The sequence below is a fragment of the Lepisosteus oculatus genome, chromosome 17, assembly GCF_040954835.1.
Source record: "Lepisosteus oculatus isolate fLepOcu1 chromosome 17, fLepOcu1.hap2, whole genome shotgun sequence".
Lineage (NCBI taxonomy): Eukaryota > Metazoa > Chordata > Actinopteri > Semionotiformes > Lepisosteidae > Lepisosteus > Lepisosteus oculatus.
In genome coordinates, this window is record NC_090712.1 from 17,200,480 (window position 1) to 17,216,262 (window position 15,783).

At 39.8% G+C, this 15,783-nt stretch overlaps 1 protein-coding gene across 9 annotated transcripts in view; it reads left to right on the forward strand.

Annotated features, from left to right (window-relative positions):
• Positions 1-15,783, forward strand: part of birc6 (baculoviral IAP repeat containing 6) — a 110,977-nt gene that overhangs the window by 72,367 nt on the left and 22,827 nt on the right. The window lies entirely within an intron of this gene.

The window sequence follows — 15,783 nt, forward strand, 5'->3', positions numbered from 1 at the left end:
GTCTGACATTTTAAGAACTCTGCCTCAGTTTTTGTAATTTTCTTCTTGGGGTTTAATGAAGGATGTTAGGATTATCTGTACATTTTTTTGGCAAATATTAAGCAGGTTAAAGACTCAAGACACTGACTTGGTGTAGTTACTGTTTCTATGGTGCTTTAGGAATAAAAGTTTATCTTTTTGTACGCAGGATTATTTATAGTAATTTCATATTGAAAAGAAAAAAGTTTGTCTATCTATGATGTGTGTTGATTTGTGGAAATTAGTGTGTTTTGTTGGAAGCTGTAGAATCTTTGGTTCATACAATTAATGTATGAATTAATGTATTCATGTATCCTCACAGTCTTTTCAGCTCATTAGGCACAAGGGTTTTCCAACAAATTAAGCATTGCTGAGCATTGTTTTCTTTACTGTCTAGTTATTTTTAAGGAATTTATAAAACACAGAAAAGGAAAGAGTAGCAAAATTTCCTTTTTTGGATTTTTGGTTAAACATTTGGCTTTTACTCCTGCCATTCAGGAGTAACAGTTTGGCTGAAGTAAGCTTTCCTGGCTCAGCTGTGTGGTTTGTGGTTTTCATGTTCAGTTGTCCCGGTATTCAGTGTCATTGTTAAAGTAAGCACCACTCTTGGCTCCTGTGCATCATGAAGCTTCATGAATCACAGAATCCTAGCAATTAAGACAGTCTATCAATAGGAATTGCTGGGCAGCAGGTATAGTAGCCTACTGAAAGAGCATAAAACCAGCCAATTAATGGCTCCTCCCTGGCTAGACACAGCACCCACCTGCGAAATCTCATTTGGAAATAAATTGGTTATTTATGTCTCTCGAGTACCAGTTCTAATGCTGGAGCACTCTTGCTTGTTAGAAATGAAAGGCTATACGTTTTCTGATGGATATTCATGTGGTTGATGGTGGCCATGGATGTTTTAGCTATGCTCTAAAGGTTGAAGTCTTCGAATATCAGGGCATTTATTTTCATTTTATTTTAGTTTTAAAAGGGGTGGGTGGTGTATACTGGTTTTTAATGCAAAAAACTGGTGAACGCCCTTTCCTGCCAAAAGAAAACGTGATATTTTCACACTTCTACCTCACATTTCCAGCCTCACAATCTCCAAAATCTGCAGTTCCTGCCTGTGAACATTATTAAGGAATTCCTCCCTCACTTTTGAGATAGCTTTCATAGTTTTTTTTTCTTTTTAGATTGGAGTGTTTTATTTTCTTGCCCTTAGTTAAATGAACAGTGTTGTGCTGTGTTATACGAGCTTCAATCAGAAACATAAATAGTAATCCTGGTACTGAATCTAGATTTAAACAGAAGTGTAAAGAGCTCTTCAAAGCACATGAATGTGGTATTTTAATAACTAGTCAACTAATGTTGATCTGTTTATTTAGTCTGTTTCTAAACTTAAGAAATGCTGCTGTTGTTGTTGTTGTTGAAGATGTAACTGTCCCTTAATCATTGCCATCACTTCATAGCCGGCAAGTTTGGAAGAGATCCACTATCTACTTTTTCACCTGGGCCTGTTTGGGAAGAAAGATTTTAAATAGTAAACCAAATCCTTTTAAACACTATATCTGTGCTTGGAAGCCTAATTATAGTATAGGCTATATTATAGTGGTATCCTGTTAATCTAGAGTTTCTTTTTTAGTTTTTCCCCTATTTTTGTTTTGCAAATATTTGACACACTTTATGACTTTTGTGCACATGTACGGCTTTTCCCACCGTCTCCCTTCATTCAGGATTAAATAGTTCCACCTTCAGCTCTCAGCTGCATGTGACGGGCATATTTAGTGATCTTCAAAGCCATCTGCAATCTTGCTTTCAAGTCTGACTTTTCAACTTTGAAATTGGAACGTACCTGCATGTTCCATGATTAATGCTCTCTTCACCTTCGTCTTCGTATATCTGACAGTCCCAGGTGGCCTAATCCAGCAGCAGTAGATTGCTGTGGACGATTTGAGGTTGCTTGGTTCTTTGTGAGTTCTTACACTCTCTCCTATGGCTTTCTCTCTTACTGTAGGTGTTTAGCATTGATGATTGAGAGACAGCTGTACTGTAACAATTGCTCCTGATCAAACCACATGCAGCCGACACAGCTGCATTCCTCTGCTGATTGAAGTTTAACCATCCATTCTAAGGGACTAATGCCGTCTAATGATAGGTTTGCATAACACCCTTGAACTAAAGCCATTATAATTTAAACTGATGTTATCAAGAGAATATATATCGGAGCTTTAGTTCATAACATTAAAGTTTAAAATGATCGTTTTTATTATCTTTAAATTTTTTAAATTACAATTGAAGCTGTGGAGGGGGGAAGAACCTTATGATAAAGTTAGTTTTTAAGTATTAAAATATTTGAGACACTGCTGTTTCTCGAAATAGCACTCGGGTCCCCTTTTTCAAGGGAAGCCGCTGTGCAAAATGGTGACCTTTAAATCTGCGCAAAAGGCAAGTTTCAAAGGTCTCTTTCTTCATCAGACCGAACATTGGTCTCTGCTTAGAATGCTCATCCCTACATTGTAAAGAGCAGCACCTGGGAGCAGTAATTGAAGAAACAGAAGTTCAGTTTTCAAAGTGTGCCAAGTGCAGAGTCTGAAAAAGACCTTAGTAACCTTTTCTCTTAATAGGTTTTTTCAAAGCTCAGGAAACATTTACTGGGTACCTCAAGCCTCCATTGATGGGAGGTCTTCCAGAGTTTATGGAGCGCTTAAAAAATACAAGATAATATATGTGGAAAAGGTGTTTTGCCACATCTGTTCATATGTGGTGAATAGTTAATAATCAGCCTGCCATTTTGTTCCCTTTGCTGTATATTAGGAGCACTTTCCCCCAGCTGTTGTATGCTGAGGAATGTAATTGAAATTGTGACGTGGGTTTGCGCTTAATGTCGCTCATTTCGCATCTGACACATTTTCAGAAGGCTGTTAATATTTTACATTAATCTCGAAAATATTAAATTGAATTATTGCCCCTCGTTAATTACCAGTAACTTGGCAGTCCATGTGGGATATAACGATATCGTTACATATTCTATCCTTGAAACAGTTATGCCATTAGACAGCAGTGCTTCTGAAAGGCAGTGCCTTTTAATGTCACTCTGAAGCTCATTTATTTTAATTGAAATTTTCATGTAGACCTATAGTTTTAATAAAAAAGCAAAGTAGGACAGCCTGTAAAATGGAATGGCAATTAGAGAGAGCCTAGTTTTGCCATCATAAAACAAAGACAACACTTTGTCAAAAGAGCTACGGCAATATTGTGCAGATGCTATTGCTGGCAACCATTTATTTCAGTGCAATGTCATTAGCATTTAGCAAATTAGTAATCTTGAATTGGGGATATTAATAATTTCACTTAATTATAATCCTCTTTCAGAGCAAGGCATAATCCTTAGTCTTATGTGACATCAGACAGATTAGTTCATATTATTTATTTTGTAAACCACATAGTGCAACCTTCAAGGAGAGCTACTGCTTCATCCTGTGACAATTTAGTATATACTGCAGTGCTTTTGCATCTGTTGTTGTGATTCCTGGGCCTGTTTAGATTAATGTGATTTTCACAGATCACGGTGCCTGGGGTCCCTCCCACATGGAGTGGTCAGTTTAAAGTAGACAGTCATTCTCTGCTCAGCCTGTTTGGGAGGAATCCAATCCATGTAGCACAGGGTGATCAAGCCAACTCCTCACAGACAGATGCCCCCTGGCTGGAATCAAACCCCCTGGAGTCGTGAGGGTAACCACCACACCACCTAGCCCTCCTCTTTCACTGGTAATAGGTGGTCTCTTGCTGCGTGCCAGTTATTTGGTCAGTTGAAATGATACTAAATAGCATTGTTTAACAGTGAATTAATCTGCTAACAATGTGCTTGTGTATCGCATTTACCAAATTATATTAAACATCCACGGTTGTCTTGGAGCCTAGTTGCGTTTTGTTTTGGACTGGATGTGTAGCAGATGAGGAGAACTGGAAAACGTCTTCCAGGCACAGGTAGAAATAGGCTGCCTAGGGTACCCTAAAAGTTGAGTTCAACAAATGCTCTGATCTTTGAGCAGCCAGAGATTAAGCTTTAACCTTGCCTCTTTGCTCTTGATGCATTTATCACCTCCCACCTCCCTGCTTAACTCCTGTCTGTTGAAGCTTTACTTTAGCTCAGGGGTACCACTTTGCTGGCTGCAGACTTGATCACAGAGGTGTCTGATACCACAGTGCACATAACTGGTAACTGCAGAAGAAGACTGCTTAGTGATAGTTTGAAAAACAGCTGGAAAACCATGGAGTAGGATACAAAACCACAGTTTTAACTGATGTCACATCTCATGACTTTCCATTGCCTTTGTTCTTATTGACTATCACTACAACTTGAAGGTCTGAATGATTTTATGTTTATGTATGCGTGTGTGTACAGGGTATCTGCATTTCTCCCCATTAAGACCTGTATGGAAAACAAAACCTTTGAGAGTTAAACAGGAGCTTAATCTGGTTACACAAGCTCATTCTGTATCACCTATGAAGATTTTAATAAAGATTTATTTTTACATGTGACTCAGAAGAAGCTGATAAATACAATTTTTCATTGTTAAGACATGGGTACAGGCAGTCGCATTATACACAAAGGAAAGCAGGTTTATCACTGCAGTGTATAAGTCGCCTGCCTTAAAAACACTGCTTCTTAACATACCACCTCTTAAAGGGTTTTATTAATGCACTTCATGTGGATTCATGTTGTGGTATAATATGGCTCTTTGAAGAAATCTCTGATTACTCAAACCAATCTAAAATAAAGCACTAACAATTATTAATGTTTCTATTCTGTATTAATTATTTGTAAATTAAAAAAAAATGTAAGCTTTTTAAATTGGGTGTGCCTTATTACTTCCCAGCTCAAAATAATGTATGCAAAAAAATGGCCATAGTCAATGCTCATATATTGGAGCTTTAGACACTATAAAATGTATTTTGTGATGTACTGTAGTGACTGAAGAGGTCCCCTTATTCTGATATAAATTCTTGTCCACTGATACATCAAGTTTATAACCCCTTTATAAAGTGCTGCTGAACTCCACATTTCCCTGTGTTTTTAATTCTCACAGATTGCTTTTTCCACCTCCTTCACATTTTCTCTCCGTCCTTCTATCTTCTAGGTTTCAATATAGAAACAGCTGTCTATCCTCATCTTTATACAGACATTTAGTATTTATACTGTTCTGAAAATATACATTAGTTTGATCAAACTGATTATACTGTGTCATTGCAAATAGTACACTTATTAGTACAGTAACCTGCATTGGTAATGGCAAAGTGATGCAATCCGAAAGGCTCAAATAGCACATTTTATCCCCCTTTTACATAATTTACAGTGCTTTTCATTATAAAAATATATTTATTTTATTATTGCAGACCTCTCTTTTGTGTCTGGTCTTGAAGAATTAGGAAAATCAAGAACAACAGCTTAAGTTTTGGCAGCTTTCTTCTCTTTTTTAAGTTATATCACTGGTAAAATGTCATGTAAATAGAAACTGTCATCCTCCAGTTGTCATTTTCAAAACGCTTGGGTTGTACTTATAGGTAAGCCTGTAGTCAAGTATCAGGGCATCTCTGCTTTCTGAGAAATTAAGTAATGAGCTATCTGCAAGTCAGTAAAAATATGATCTGTAATGCTATAAAATTCTGTGTTGGCGGACCAGTACTCCAGAGAAGGTTTGACATTCAGTGGATATGTATTGTTTTTTAATTTCAGAACTGGCTGGTCTTGTCCACTTTCTTCAGTCTTAACATGGTTTATTCAGAACAGTGACCTTGTCACTTGTGTTGCTCCTCTTCTCCTTGCATTTTTATGAAACAGACTGATGTGAACCTGTAAGATGGGCTTCAGGAGGCTTCAGTTTCTCTTACAAAAGCAGTCGTTTCTGTCTGATCCACAGCCAGTCTTTTCAACGCAGTTTTGTTGCTTATAGCCTGGCCCCAAGACCTTGCAAGCTGAATATCTTCTCCACGCTGTAGAGCTCTGCGTCGGGCTGTTGAACCGTCTGGCTGGTCTCAGGACTGTGATTTCCATGGTGCTCTCTGCAGCTGCTCGGGGGACACCAGCTGATGAATGGCCTTTAACGCATGCTGGCTCTGCCTTTTGTTATGAGCCCGTTTGACCCAACAGACGAGACAGTAGGGTTGCGTCTTTGGCGCGGGGCTAGTCCTCACAGCGTCGTGTAGATGTAGACAAACACAATGACAAAGAGATTGAGCACAGTCCCAATGATCCCAAGCATGGCTAGTACTGACTCCTCTTTCTCCCCCTTCTCTTCCAGTTGCTTCACTTCTTCTATAGTGATGACTGTTGTGCCCATCTTGGTAGCAGATAACCTGACCAGAATCCTGGTAGTTATCTGCAAAGACAGAAAATGTTTTCACTATACTGCAGAAACAAAGAATAACATTCAATTTGTCATTTAAAGTACTTTGTACAAGATTATAAGTAAAGAGAAAAGAATCCGTCTTGATTGAAGTGCACCAGTGTTTGTGTTCAGCAAGTCAATAGGATTTCCTGGGGTCTACTGCGTTAGCCTGTCCTTTGTAATTTAGATTTGCTGACATTTAGTTAACATCGATACTTCTCAGTTTCACCAAAAGCTGCAATTTTGCTTTGCAAAGAGATGTTCGTGTTTTTTCCCTGTGGATATTTTCAATTACATAATCACCTTCCCTCATACAAACGGAGGGATTTCTTTTAAAAAAGCATGTGAATCTCCAAAAATTAAAGCCCCCATTTAAAAAAAGAAAAAGAAATAGGCACAACTGTGTGTATAGTAGTGTGTGCATGATGTGTGTTGATTAGTTCTCTTGTCCATTCTAGAAAAGTCTTAATGGATCACATGAAAAAGAAATTCATGGCACTTTTCAAACTGATTTCTGAAACTCCGGATCTTCTAGAACGGAAACATTACACATACCAGTACCTTTAGCTGAAATGTGGTGTGAAAATTGTTGCGTTACGATTACAGCACGGGGGCTGAGGCACAGAAACATTTCTCCATGCAGGCATTGTTCTAAACTGTTGTGCTGAATTAAAAAGGGGGAAAAGTCTCTTACCCTACACTGCATCAGGATTAAAATGACATCAAGCATGCTTCTGGGTCTTCGGCATGGATGTGCAGCAGCTTTGTGTCTTCATGGAGAAGCTGTCGTTCTGTGCGGGGAATGAGGCTGAAAGCAGCACAATACCTCAGTCGTCCCAGAGAAAAGAAAAATGGCTTGTGAAGGCTCAAAACACAGAGCTGCGCATCAGTAATCCTCAGAGGCTAAGCGATGTGGAAAAGATGACCTCTTCCAATATTGATTCTTGGGTACAATTCTTCTCCCTACCTAAGAGCGGATTTTTCACCTACGAGCGATAATTGCTTCCACGCAAGGCTGGCAGAAATCCTGCCCCCCTCCAAGTCCCCACTCCTCCAGCCCCCTCCCCCCCCCCCACGCCCCCCTTTGCTGTCTCTTTGGTTCTCGTCGCGGCTTCCCGGTAGCAGCTGTCACAGCGCTCCCAGCCCCGCTCAAGACCTGTGCAATTAGCACTTGTAACGAGCTCGCCTCCAGTCGATCCCTGTCGCGGCCGTGCGCGGCCGTGCTGCCCGCGGTCTTCCTTGGAGCGGCGCGCCGTGCCTCGGCGGCCGGCAGGTGCGGGGGGGTGGGCCGGGGGGGATGGAAAAACTTCCCAGCTCGGAAGACCCAAATGGCAAAACCCGGAGTTTGAGACGGAAGGGTTGAGACGGACGCGACACCTGTGCCTCGGGTTTGTGGAGCAGCAAGCCTGTCTGGTACAGAGCCCTCGGAGCGCCGCTTCACTTAGCGAGCAGTTGTATCCCAGTGGAAGGGTGACATTGGCTGTAGCCGAGCTACCGTCTCGCACTGCGATATTGATTAGAAATGCTTTTGGCAATGACTGGATAAGGAAGGAGCTAAGAGCAACCCTTCCCAGACACTAAATGGCATGTAAAAATGCCTGTAGCTCTTTGGTTTCCCTGTCAGGCGGGGCGTATTTTCAACCTGTGGGGAGGAGGCAGAGGGGAGGTAGCTTATCGCTGAGGGGGAGCAGAGAAAGATCTGGACTTCAGGGGGTCTCTGCATTCCTGTTTGGGGGGGAAAAAAAACATGACATTAAAGCAGTCAGGCTGAAATAGTGATTCTGCCTTTGCCGTGCCTGACAGGCTAATCTTTTATCAGGGCTTTCTGCGTATGTTACTACACTCTTCTTATCTGCTGCAAACTAAATAATGAAGCACAAGTGAAATTTCTTCAAGGAGTAGAATTTTTTGTCTCGGGTAGAGTGCCTTTATATTGCGTTGGTTCATCAGTATGTCTCCCGACGAAGAAGCACACTGCGGATTAATGTTGTTTTTAAAACGATTCAGAAGCAATCCAACCAATCAGTCACTTATTTCTTTATGCTTGGTATAAATTCCATTTGTTAGCTAGTCAGTGATTCCAAATGGTTTCTATAGTGTGTGATTCACTTGCTACTCACTGGCCTGGAGCACTGTGTTAAAATCATATTAACCAGTGTTAGAGCTGCAGTGTGATGGTATTTTTATACCAATTTATTTTCCTTTTGTCCCTTGTTCTTTCATCTTGAAGTTTTTCATTCACATTACTGTTTTGTTTGCATGACTGTTTTTAATTGAGGGGAGACCCCTGTTCCCCTCTTTAATGTGTAGAAAATCAAAGTTCTTAGCCTTTTCCTCTCTCAGTGAGTTATAAAGCCACCTTACTTCTCCATCCCCTAATGGTTAATATTACTTATTGCTTTAATTTGACGAGGAACAAATGAGACTTTGTCAAGTGACAAGGGTTTAATTAGACGGATATCCTCGACAATTGTTTTTGTAGACCATGCCTGGTCAGCCAGGGGTCAAGGGTTAAATAGGTTTATGGTTTTGTGCTGTTGTCATTTCTGTCCCTTCACACAAGCGGCCCACATACTGTTGCCAGCACTACTGCAATTCATGTATATATTGTGGGGATCGTCATACAATTTATGATGAAAGTCATCTCCATGAACAAGGATACAGACAGTTAAGACAGATGGTTATCCTGGGGCGGGAATACAGCAAGAGGCTGACACTGTGAGCCAGTGCAACATTTTACTGCTGGTATTTCTTTTTCAGATTTACTGTAGAGTGTGCTGCACTGCTCACGAAGGGAAAATGTGTGAACTATAGCTCAGGAAGGGCGTTGTTCAGGCATCTTTGTTGCATTCTAATTTTAACCGTACTGGGGATAGTGACAATGTCATCTGGCATTTTTGAATCCAATATTGAGGAAGGTTTCCTCCTGCCAGATTATGTGCAGCATTACTGGCACAAATGCTTTGTTGCGAAATGATGGTCTGGTGAGATGCTGTTTAAACATATGGAAACGGGCCTCTTGTGTGGGGGCTTTTTGTGCACCTTGTTAAAATATTTTATAAGCACCATCATTGAACCAAAATGTCAATTCTTTTTTACATCTGCAAATTTGTATTATTACAAAGCCATGCCCTTGTCAAGTTATAAAAAATGCCATTAGACTGTAATATATTTAGAATAATGTAAGTGATCGTTTTTAGAGAGATTGTTTAGACATCATGTTGCCAGATTTAGTCACATATGTCCTTTTATTTGTGAATCAGCTGCACAAAAGCATGTTTTCCAAGTAGCATATAGTTATCTGAAAACATCAACCAATTCAGGAAGGCATGAATAACTGACGCATTACAAGGGTTTGTCTGAATTCAGTGTTGAATTTCACATTATCGTGAAAAGTGGAATTTCAAACTTAAGAATTAAATGCGCTCCTGCCTTTGAGGGTAATTGATACATACAGATTGAAAGCATGATAATAAGTTGTAAATTACCATACAGAACATTAAAAAATAAACAGCCATACAAATCTAAGGCAGGCAGCTATGTGCACATCAGCAGCTAATTAAAATGTATCAAATACGAGAGCCTGACTAATATCTGCAGAATAGCTGATTAGAATTCCTAGCGTTTTGTTACACTCAGAGCACCTTAGGAGTAATTTAGTAGTCTCGATGGATCAGAGAGCCTTCCTTTTTAATATTATACTCAGCATGAATTAAGGAATCATTGCAGTGTAAAAAATATAATTGCATGTTGTCAGCATTTTGGGAAGATTTTATGGAAAACATTTGCAATTACCTTACATTTTCTGTTGTCTGTTGTGTGGGATAATCGCTCCACACTGTTTTGGATAACTCTACAACTTCAGGTTCCTAAAGTAATTAATTTTAAAGTTATTATATTGTAATAACATTGTGAGTATTTTTACGGGGTACTTAAAAACTATTGTAGTCTATAAGAGTACAATTTTGCTTTAATCTTAACAATCATGAGCTGTGATCTATGTATTTTGATAAATTGCAGACTCTATTACCTAATATACAGTATGATTATATACTGTAGTAGCTTACAACTAGTGTCCAAATGACAAGTTAAATGAGACAGAAACCATTCATAAATGTCTCTCAAAAAAGAGAATTCTAAAGGGAATGGATAATGCATTTCTCTGTAGTAATAAACAGGATAACAAAACAAAGCTTCTAAAATAATATAATATTGTATCCAAGTGGAATTTGACAGTGTGGCTGAATAAAAATATAATTCCAGTCATCAGATTTTCTGTGCGTCTGAAATTATTTTTTTCCATCACGTACCTCAGAATTCCTAAAATATCTGAAATTTAAAATTGACACCGATGTTATAGTGCAGAATTAGTTAATTTTCATGTATCTCTAATCATCAAATGCTGAAGGAGTCAGGTGGTAAAATGCTGGGGGTCCGTCTCGACATTGGTCCAGTGAGTATCTTGCATCTCACTTCTGCATTACAGGCCTGGGCCTGAGTGCAGCGCAAGCTGGGAGCATTCGGAGAGCCATTGCTTTCAAATACACTCGTCTCAGCTGCTCCTTCATGGCAAGTGTCCGCGCCAGTCATCGGCAGCCTGCAGCCATGTCTGTTTATTAGGCTGGGCGAGCCTCATTACACTGCCACAACACTGACAAACAACTGCCGTCCACACACACACACACACACACACAGGCCTTACTGAGCAAACCTCTTCCACATTGTGCCTTGCTGTACTCTTCTCCTGCTGTACAAAAGGTAGCCTTTCGGCTTTATGGGTGTTTAGAAAGGCACAATTGTTGTTGATGAGAAACGCTTGACAATGAGCCACTTAGCTTGGATTGGCTACTAACACGTCACATTGACTTTCATGTATAGTTTACCTTCAGGTATTGCGATACTTAAAAAATCAATATCTGATCGGTGTGAATTCAGTTTTGCAAAAGGACAAATAAGACATTAAGATTTGTTATGTAACTAACTAGTATAGTAAGTTTCAGAATTCAGTAGAAAATGCTAGTGGAGATTTTGCTTAAAACTCATTGTGTCTAAGACTTTTGCAGAGCACTGTATAGTTGACGCTAATAGAACGAGTGTTTTTTAATGTTTTGCTGTTGGCACGTGGACAGTCCTTTGATAGCTTTGTCACAATGGTTGAGACAATGTAAAGATGAACTTTCAGAAAATCTTAAGATACTTTTTTTTCATTGTATTCTGGTTTCTCCATCTGTACTTTCTTAATGGAAGTTGTTAACTGTGAGGATATTATTTGGAGAATTATAAGTATAGTGATTATTTAATGAATACCCTTTTCTTTGTTTCTGGTGCTAATGTAAAGCAGCACAATGTGTGTGTTTGCCCACAACGAAACGTTGTCCTGCTGGTTTGACAGATTATTAGAACAAATTCCCAATATCTGACAAATAAGGTGGGAATAATACATTGAGGATATTTCACATGGGTTTTGCAATATTGAGATTGAGACAAAGGTTCTCTTTTTTTTGGACTAGTTTTATTAATTGAAAGTATTCCAGAAACAGCGAGGAAGGCCTGTTGAAGGGCCCAGGGTGCATGTTGTGTGATGCGAGTCGGGGAGCGGCGTGCTGTCCTCTGAAGTACCCTGTCCTGTGTTCAAGCACAGTTACTGCCCTTGTGTCCAACACTGAACAGCAGGCATTCGTTCATTCATGACGCCTCCCAAGAGCCAGGATTGTGCTGATTACTTCTCTGTTCATTACTGTTTCCATTGATTTGTGACACTTTTAAAATATATCAATATCAAAGACTGTATGCTGTTTTCTTCATATCATTCATGTATTCATATTATTAAGTTTTAAATGCAATGCTTTTTGAAGGTTTGTCTTTCACGACATCCTTGTGTGCTGTAGAACCCTAACAGGATTGTTTGGGGTTTTTTCCAACATGAGCAAAAAAAAAAAGGCTCGCCACCGGCATTCACATTGACATGTCAGTGCCAGTATTAAGCAGCATCGCGGAAGCCGTGTGTTTTCTTTTCAGATTAGGCATGCTGCTGTGCAGCTGAGTAATCACTCCAGAGACTGAGCCTCTGACACAGTGCCCACACACTGGAAACCCCAGTCATTGAGCGGGCCTGTCTTCTGTGCAGCTAGCCATGGCTTCCCCCCGTGTAGATTATATTCACAAAGCTCCAGGTCCTTTGAAGAGTGTTTGTTGAAGAGTGTTTACGTATGAGATGGCACTCAGAACAGGGTTCTGATTGTTGGTCAGAAGCCGATGGGGTCCAGTAAACACTAAGCTGTGGGCTAGTTTCTACCAAGAAAAGTCCGTTTGAAGTCCCAGCATATGGTGTTTAAACAATGTTCTGGATGTAAATAGCGTTTTATGGAAGCACTGTGGAAATATACTAAAGTGAGAGGACACTAAACAAAGGGTTGTGGGGATATGGAGCAGACAACCCCGCCATGTAGCTGAAGTGGTTCTCCCTTTCTCCAGCCCTGCAGGAGTCGTGAACCGCTGGCGGCTCTGCGTTTGCTGGCTTCGAAATACCTGGAGGGTAACTCGTGGTCGTAAAGTCTCGCTCCACCCACATTGTAGTCTGCAAATACTTATAGTTAAGGTGTTGTTAACATTGTTAGACGGATTGTTTTTGTGGCATGTCAATTTTCTTTCATTTGTTACGTCACCTTAGACCTACAGGTGTAAAAAGATCAACAGGATGGCAATTTTAGCTGCTGTTTAGAGGGTTGACTAGATATCTTTGCTGCCATTTGTTGCACAATTGCGATACAAGTTGAATCTCATGTGATTGGATATAATTCTGCCAGAATGTACGGTTCAAATCTCTAGGGGCCCACCACCAGTTTTTGATTTGATTCACCCTGGTGACTATCTGGTTGCATTTGTCTGTGTAGTCTTCCACTTCTGACTTCACGCCAACTAGGTGCGTTTCTGGAGGGGGATAGGAATTGCTGATTTGCGGATATAAATAGACTGATAATTAGATTAAAAATGTGTCAGACCTAGGAAAGAGTAGAAAACCTACAGCCCAAAACGTTGCTTTTTTGAGAGATGGGTTTTAAAGGTTAGCGACAACTGCTGGTTTTTTAGCCCTGTTTGTGTTCTGGGGCCTGCTGTGAAATGCTGCCTTCCTTGTTGTGAGTTAAGTGAATCGGTTCACAGAGGCTCAACTGGCTGTTTCTGATGTTGCGTTGAACATCCTGTTCCTGGAGGCTGAGGAGCAGCCCAGGAGATGAGGTAAGCAGTGTGCTGGCTGAACGAGGTGCTGTGAGGATAGCATGGACAGTTTACTTCTGACCTTATCATCGATGTTGGCAGGGACCAACTAGGACCACAGCGTGTTACTGCACTAGCCTCTTCCTCTACTCTGTAAAAGTGTGGGGGTTCATCTGAGGAATCATGCAAAGGGAAAATAGCCCATTAAAAGCACACTCTAGGAATACCATGACAGATTGCTTTTAGCTGAATTTATATTGCTCAAGGGATCCTGATGTTCCTCATAGACATGAGCGCAGAACACCTGCACACTAGTAAGAAGTCATCTCAGTACACTTTCAGGCAGGGATATGCAAATTGTAGACAGGTCAGAGTGTTTCGAGACGCGTGATGTCTTATACGTGTCATACGTACTTTTTTTTAATTGCCTCATATTTAGTTAAGAAGAAGAACCATCTGGATGTTGTGATGGGAACATTTCTATTGCCATTCTTTAGAAGAAGAATGTCTGAATGTTTAGCAGACATGTTTTGTTTCCAAAGCAGTAGCAGTGGATGAGGATATGAATTTATGTGAAAACATCAGGGACAACAATGCCCCTTCTGTTCTTGTTGGCCAATATTTTGTCTAAATATTGATGCGTACATTCAGCATTTAAATAGTTACACCCTTTCTGATGAGATTTCTGAGCTTAGGAAATGAGATCCATGCTTTCCCTTAGGGAAATTGAGAATGGCATGCAAGCTCAGCTCAGCTATGTGAAGTGGGCAGCGATTTTATATTAAATTGGAATGTATTTTTAATGATGTAAAAGCATTCTTGGCAGAAGAGAAATTATTCAAGTTTCTTTGTTGGCGTTTTAGAAAACCAGACTTTTTATTTATTAGGATACTGAGAAATCTAGTGTTTTTTTATTTGGAGAGACATAAAACAGGGGAATAATAGACAATTTAGTTTGTCTACTGTCCTTACATAGAATATTGCTTAATCTACTGTATATCTTTAAATTTAAGTAATAGATATAGTCTGTAATTTAAAGTTCATGAAGACATTTATCCTCTTCACTTAATATGCTGTAAAATACCAAATGTCAGTTCTGTGCGTGTCAAGTTTAATAAGGAATCTGGGGGAAATGAGATGGAAATTTTCCTATGTTTGAGTTGTCAGTGAGACTCAAACCAAATTGAACTGAAAATAAAATTGGAGTCTGAACTGAGACTCAGGAGCCTTTTCATTACTATTTTTATTAGATCTTTCACTGCTGTCTGACACAGTAGGTCAACGTTATTTTATTACTTGGTCGGGAATGCCAGACAGTAGTTACTGGTACTGTATACTAGTTTGGTGTTGTATTATTGGACAGTATGGCTCTGTTGGGATTTGCCTGTCACAGATTGAATGGCTCTGGAGGTACCTCTGTAGTTCCTCAAGGATCTGTACTGGGTTCTTCTTCTGATTTATATGTTCCCACATTCCCTCTTAATCACCTCTTTCAGAAGAGAGGTGCAGATTTCCATCTGGATGTGATTGATCTTTACATCTCCATAAACACACATATATGTGGGGTATTCAAAACTGGATGTCAGAACTTTTCTTTAGGTAGGTGCAACAGACAAAGGTCATGTGTTGATTATTGTAGAGGTAGTCAAAAATCATTTTCTCTCCCATTTCAGAATGCTACAGGAATAGTACTTCACTTAGCAACCTGATGATGAAGAATCTGGGTGTCCTTTTGTACTATGTTGTGCTTTTTTAAACTATTTTTTAAGTTACAATTTTTCAGACTTGATTACAATTTTTACATGTGCCCTTATTTAGATGACAATGCTATACAGTTTCCCTGAAAAAAATATTCACTGCCTTTCTGATTCCCTGAATGTTTAAAGAATTTCGCCTCTCAGTATTAGAGCTTCACTTGAGCCCTGAAGATTTATAAAGGGAGTCTTAGTCCAATGTCCCTGTGTGGATCCGGTAACAGCCCCTTAGTTCAGTCAATTGAATTACACCAGGACCAGCTGTGTGAAGCAGGAGCAGGAATTTTGTGTAGCTGCAAAAAGCCAAATTTGCGTCAAGCGTGGTCGAGCACTGGTTGAGCCATGGCATTTTATTTATGGGGAGGTGCTTGTTTACACATCTTAGAACACAATTATTTCACAAAAGGCACTGTTGTTGG